Raw genomic sequence first — 7282 nt, 5'->3', positions numbered from 1 at the left:
CACAAGATAGGATAATTGCAAGGATGATTGAATTATAAAAACATCTTGCTTTCTAAAAAGATTTAAATCACAGTTCCATTATTATTTTAATATAATTTTAACTTATGTTTAAAATTATATGTTACATTGAATGTAACATATAACAACTACATGTTATATATCTTTAATTATACACTACAGAATAGGGGAATCAAACTCATTTTCACTGGGGGCCACATCAACCTTGTGGTTGCCTTCAAAGGGCCCAATGTAATTTCAATTCCTTAACAGTTAAGTAGCAGTTACATTTGTACAGTCCTAAAATTATTTTGGACCTTTGAAGGCAACTGTGAGGCTGATGTGGCCCCTGGTGAAAATGAGTTTGACACCCCTGCTATAGAGTATGAATACACAATACTGTATTAATATACGGTACTGATTTTTCTAACTACTTATGATCAGCTCTGTTGTAAAATGAAGAGCCCCCTTTAAATACTTTGGAAAATAATGTTAGAGCAATATAACTTTCCAACATACTGGCCTTTGAAACCAGTGATGTACAACTTGTAAGTATGTATTAGGAAATGGTTCCTATTTTTAAAAACATTTTATTTATTTATTTTTAGATATAGAAAGGGAGGGAGAAAGAGAAAGACAAACATCATTGTGTGGTTGCCTCTCACATGCCCCCAATTGGGGACTTAGTCCACAACCCAGGCGTGTGCCCTGGCTGGGAATCAAGCCAGCGACCCTTTGGTTCACAGGTCGGCACTCAACCCACTGAGCAACACCAGCCAGCAGAGGAAATAGCTCCTTTTGAAAAAAAAAAAAGGTTTACAATTAGACTTAGAAGTGGCAGCTTTCATTTATTTAGCTGGGCTACACAACAAATGGAACCTTAGGGAATGGTACCTGTTTTAGATTCAGTTGCTAGAAACATTTTTTTGAGATATGTCAAATTATGTGGGAAAATTTCTTGCTTAATCTTTCAAAAGAGAGTGTTTCTCCTCCCCACCCTCAATCACATCACCTCCTACCTTAATTTACTAAAGATAACTTACTCTCTATCAACCACCTATATGTCTTCTGAGTCATATTGATCTCAGACAGGTGATGTAGTCCTTGGCTAAGATAAAATTGGTTTAATGGGATCCTTCCCCCCTCTCTGTATTTCTTAAGATACTTAAGCATGCAGAGGACACTGCAGGCCCCTTTCCCCATCAAGAAAGTGTGTCGTGGCAGCTTACAATAAAGGACAAGTCTTCCCATAGCCTCATCAATACCTTGATAGCTCTTGGCTAATGGAATCTTGTGACTTTCGGTTCTCATTGATAAGAGCCCCTGATGCAGACACTGATGAGTGGGATGTTCTCTGTTTGCACACAATTCTTCTTATAGCTTGCTCCATGGAAAATATTTTCAGGCAGAGGTCAAAATGACTGCATTTCTGGCTATGATTCTCTCCCTGAAGCTGAAGAGAAAATAATTTATTTTGTTTGGTTATTATATATAGTTCTTTTTCTTACTTTCATTGTGCTACATAATTAGAGGAAATTTTCCTGAACCTGGAAAAAGTTTGTTTTTTTTAAAGTGAAAAATGTTGATGTCTATTTAAAGTCCATTTCTGCAAAGATTTAAGCAGCCTGTATTTTCTTTTAGTAATAATAATAGCCACGCCCCGACTGGTGTGCCTCTCAGGTGGTTGGAGTGTCGTTCCGGTTGGGGTGCACTTGAGAAGACAACTAACTGATGTTTCTCTCTCACATCAATATTCCTCTCTTTCTCTCTTCCACTCCTCTCTCTAAAAGCAATGAGAAAATGTCCTCAGGTGGGGTTAAAAGAATAATAATAACAGCCAACATTAGTGTGCAGTCACCATATGTGAAGTGTATTACATACATGACCACTCTTAGTCTTCCTAACAGCTTGATGGGTAAAAGGGGAATAATATTTTTACATTTTACACATGCCTACTTAGGCCTGGAGAGATTAAACACCTAGCTCAAGGTCAATTGCCCAGTAATTGGTGGATGTGGATTCAAAACCAATTCCGACTCTAGTATTTGTGTGTCATCCTTTCTGAGTGAAGTGATTTTCAGGGGCATTCTGTCTCAAGTGGGTCTTTTAATCTCAAGGAACTCTGTATTCTGGGAATAGCAAGAATTTCTGGACTGTTTCTTCTCATGGGGTTTCTACTTTGCTTATGTCAAGAACTCTAATCAGAAAGGACCACGTTAAGCTTTCTCTCAAGCTTGTGCCAATCCCAAAATGGCTAAATGTTGCAGCAAAAGTGCTGGCACAAATTAATCTTGCAACTTCATTTTGGAATATTTGCAATGCAGGAATTTTGAATAATAACTATTATGTCTGTTTTTTAAATACTTTTGCCTCACAAAAAGGTACAAATTTTTTACCCATCAAGGATTGAAGATCATGGATAACTATTTATTTATAACTATTTATAAATAGTTATATTTATAACTATTCCATTGTTCATTCCTGACCATGCTTAATAATTTAACTTCTTTTTATAACAAATATTTTTATTTATTTATTTATTTTTAGAGAGAAGGGAAGGGAAGGAGAAAGGAGGAGAAACATCAATATGTGGTTGCTGGATGGAACTGGAAAGCATTATGCTGAGTGAAATAAGCCAGGCAGTAAAAGACAAATACCATATGATCTCACTGTTAACAGGATTCTAAACAAACCAAACAAGCAAGCAAAATACAACCAATGACACTCAAATATGGAACAGGCTGACAGGGTCCAGAGGGGAGAGGGGAGAGAATCATAGGGGAAAAGGGAATAGACTCACATGAACAAGTATAAAGGACACATGGACAATAACTAAGGGTGGGGGATGGAAAGGGGAGGGAGGTGGGGAGCATGGGGCGGGGGGCGGGCAGGGTTGGGAATATAAGACAGAAACCTGTACTTGAACAAGAATTAAATAAAAATTATATTAAAAAATAAAAAAAGAAAAATAAAAAAGAAAAAAATAATAGTATAAAATATCTTATAAATACACTTTATAATTTAAAACTAATTTACATTAATTATATTGTTATATTTTTCTATACTCAAGATCAACAATGAAATTCAATAGATAAAATGCCTTGTTAGGCTTGGGTATAACATGAAGAAAACATAAAACTGTACTAACCATCTACCCCAACTAGACAACTCCATATACTTATTAAAGATTTATTTCTAAAAAAAAATGTGGTTGCCTCTTGTGTGCCCCCTGCTGGGGACCTGGTCTGCAACCCAGGCATGTGCCCTGACTGGGAATTGAACTGGCAACCCTTTGGTTCTCAGGCCTATGCTCAATTCACTGAAGTACACCAGCCAGGGCTAATTTATCTTCTTTTGGTTGATTTGGCCTTGCTTATTTCTCTTACTGGTCAGAAATAACCCTCTGCTTTCACAGCATGTAATGAGGCACTATGGAGATAGAATTTGGGAAACTAAATGTGGATGTTACACCTCAGGAGGAGACCCAGTGAAAAACATATGAAAATGAGATAATTATGAAAGACCTTTGAAAGGTTACTGAGGACTTTGGAATATAAACTTTGGCTACTTGATTTTATGTTACAACTTGCTTTTCCTCTTTCTCTGGGGACATGTTAATTCTTTTGCTTATTAACAGGTTAGGTTCCCAAAGGATATTCAGAAATACCAAATGACCGTAACCACCATTTGTTGATGGTGGGTATTGCTGACTCATTGTTCCTGCTTGGTATACAGTTTTCTATTTATAAAGCTTCACAATTGAAGGACTTTCTGCAAAGATAAGTTTGACTTGAAAGCATATCAATATAGAAGACATTTGACAATGCTGTGTCTAGGGGAAGATGCCTCCTACCTTGTTATTTTATTAAAAGAAACATCTTGGCCCTCAGCTAGTGGTAGGTTGTCTGTATACAGTGGATGCTTGATCAATGGTTCATAAAGATACTTGAAGAGAAAAAATGATTCCAATGCTAACAAATAGATACCCTTTGTGGATAAAAGCACTGTTTCTAGAGATGTGAAAAAAATTCTGAAAGGGACCTTTGAGGGAGATAATCATGGGAAACACTCTAAGTTATCTGCCCTTGGGAAAGGGGAGCTGCTGTCAAGTCTCATTATCACCACTGGGTGTCACTCTAGGCAGCCCTTTAGCAGTCCTCTAGTCAAGGTTAAAATATTGTAAAGGAAAACACTCAGCTAAGCAAACGAAAGGGAAAGCATGAAAGGAGCAAAAAGAGTGTCTAATATATCAGGATTTTGAGTGAGAGGGAATAAAAGCACAATGATAAAGCATGGCATCAGATGGCATTCTGTTTTGGAGAATTGTCATTCTCTGCTGGGGATGTTTTAAATTCAGAGGATGGTCCATCTCAATCAGCTGGCTGAGGTGAGAGCAGAGTTAGACCAAAACCCAACTAGATTTCTAACTGCATATTATTAGTGTTAAGGATTTTGCTTCATGGGCTTAACCACTTTCCATAAAGGTCATATCAGTTTACACTAAAAAGGAAGTGCATTTCCCCCATTTGGTTTCTTACAGTATCAGCAATATACATTCTTGTAAACTTTAAGATCTGTGTAGTTGCTTCAGAAGCAGTGGGCAGGGGAAAAAACATTGGATTCTTGCTGAAGTAGGCTAAGGAAGGTAAGAAATACAAACAGGATAGCGAATTAAGAGGAATTCTTGCAAAGTAAGGGGGAAAATGAGGTTGCCTTAAAACTTACTCTGGGTATCACGAAGGGCTAGTGTGACTCCCCAGGCATTTTATACTGGTGGAAGTTTCCAGCCCTTCAAAAGTTTACTCCAATTTCTTTGAAACTCATTAAAAAATCTCTTTCTTTTTGCCTTCCTCTACCTTTATCACTCCATTATATTGACATGAAGACTGCTAGTAATTTGAAACTGCAGATGGGAAGAGAGGCTGGGAAAGTTGGAATTTTGACCTTTATTGTTACCCAGCTGACAAGAGGAAATGAGTGGTCACAGCTTGACTACAGTAGGAATGATGTAGAATTCTAGGTTGGCTATTGTCTCACTTAGGAGTGCTTTTGGCTGCACATAACAGCAAAACTGATTAACATCAACTATTTTAATATAGTCATTTATTAACACACTTAAAAAGAAAACTGGAGGAATTTGGTTGCTGATGTTGGTTTGCTGCTATCCAGTGTTATCACATACCTTCTCATTACTTTCCTCTGCCATTCTTGATGGGTGTTTTTGGCCTTGTGCTTTTTGTCTCCTGGTCCCAAACAGGTTACCATAGCTCCAGGCATCATGTCCAAATTCAAAACAAGGAGGGAGAAGTGGAAGTGAAGATGCTTTCCTCTTGTCTCTTGGTTATGAGGGAGAAATGTTCTCTGAAGACCCAATAGATTGTGCTTACTTATAATTGACTGGAACTTTGTCACATGATGACCTCTGGATGGAAGGAAGCCTATGAAAGCAAGTATTTAGTTTTTTCACTCTGTTATAGAAAGTGGAAAGAAGGAAAGTTAACAAATGTTGAGTCAACCAAGCAAAAGTGCCTGTCAGAAGTTTCTGAATACATTTTCTAATAAAAATGTTGTTTTATATTGTGGTAGTATTTCCAAAGTATTATGGTAATGAGTTAATACATTAATCTAACTTCTATGCCCCATGATAAATACATTCTGAATGTCACACTGTTGACATAAAAATGTACCATTGGAAAAAAATTGCTAATAAACTGGGGAATCTCTGCAGTATATTCCATTTTTATTTTAAGATAAAGCTTTATTCCCTAAGGCCTTTCAAAAAGGTTTATTAAATTTTATGTTGACTGTGTATGTTGATGAATTTTCTAAGTGAATAGGAATATGTGGAATAATTCTCCTGGGATTAAGATACAATGTTATATGGAAAATCTTATTTAGTTCCATTGTAGAGAAACATTTTTAAAATCCCAGATGGGACCTTGATCCTATTCTATGCTGAAGTACCTGGTCTCTAAATAAGACTATTGCAAGAAGAAGGAGAAAAAACCATGGCTTGAATCACTTATTGGTTGTGTTTACATGCTGAAGCCTCTTTCCTGAAAGATAATATTTCCTCCTGGGTAATTTTAGTAACTGTTACAGTGAATAGCAAGACCTTGGGTTTGAGGGGAGAGTTTCACTTTCAGGCTCTTTAATCTGAAAATGAATGAATATTTATTTATATATATTCTATTTTAAAATGTGTCTTTTTAAAAACTAGAAATTTTGATTAAATAAGTATATTTATTTTTTACCTATTGTGCATTAGAAATATGTGTATGAACACTTTTTAAGTTGAGCAAAATTAAATTGAAAATAAGAATCTTAGTGAAGTAATATCTTGGGTCATTAAATCTCGAATGTTCTTTCAGGAAATTCTTAGGAAGTAGGTACACAGACTTTGGACCTGTGCATAGATTCTGGCTTCTGGAAATCTTCATCTGGTAAAAATTTGTTGACCCCTGCTTTGTATCAGGTACTGTGCTGGACTACATAGGGATAAATTATATCCAGTTCATGCTCTCCCTGGGTTTGTAGTGTACAGGGGGATAAACACCCCAGGATTGGGAGTCAGTGGAACTGACTATGCCTATGAACTTTAGGCAGAGTGAGAACAGGTGTCATTTGAGCTCATAAAAGGCTCAAAGACAGTTTCCTGCAGGAAGTTACTGAAGGCTTTGACTAAAACACAATATTTCTCTCAGGCACTACTAATTTTCTTTGAAACTACAATACCCATAGTTCTCATTCTTTTTAGACCCAGAGATGTTCTAGTCTCCTATGATTTCTTTTTATTTCACAGTACTTATGATCCTTTGAATGTTTTTTATCCTATAAAATTCCCAGCACATTCTTTTCTGTGATTAGTTTTTAAAGAGAAAGCTTATGAAAAATGCATGTGCCTGGGTCCTCAGAGCCTGTTGTTCCAGTTCTGTCAAAACCCACTTGAGAAAGTTTCTGTAGCCTTAGTCTTCTCAATGCTGCTCTCCCAATTGATGTTTATGTTTTAATTTTTTAATTTAATTGTTTTTTAAGTACAATTTTCTGTCTTTTACTCCCATCCCAGCTCCCCCCACCCCAGTGCTCCCCATCTCCTTCCCATTTCCACCCCCCTTAGTTGTTGTCCATGTGTCCTTTATACTAGTTCCTGTAAATCCTTCCCCTTTTCCCTCTGAAATTCCCTCTCCTCTCCCCTCTGGTCACTGTCAGCCTGTTCTCTATTTCAGTGTATTTGGTTATATTTTGCTTGCTTATTTGTTTTGTTGTTTAGCTTCCTGTTCAAGGT

Source organism: Sturnira hondurensis, unplaced genomic scaffold, assembly GCF_014824575.4.
Source record: "Sturnira hondurensis isolate 20B ecotype Veracruz unplaced genomic scaffold, ASM1482457v3 Scaffold0001721, whole genome shotgun sequence".
In the NCBI taxonomy this organism is placed as follows: Eukaryota; Metazoa; Chordata; class Mammalia; order Chiroptera; family Phyllostomidae; genus Sturnira; species Sturnira hondurensis.
This window is presented reverse-complemented; position numbering follows the sequence as displayed.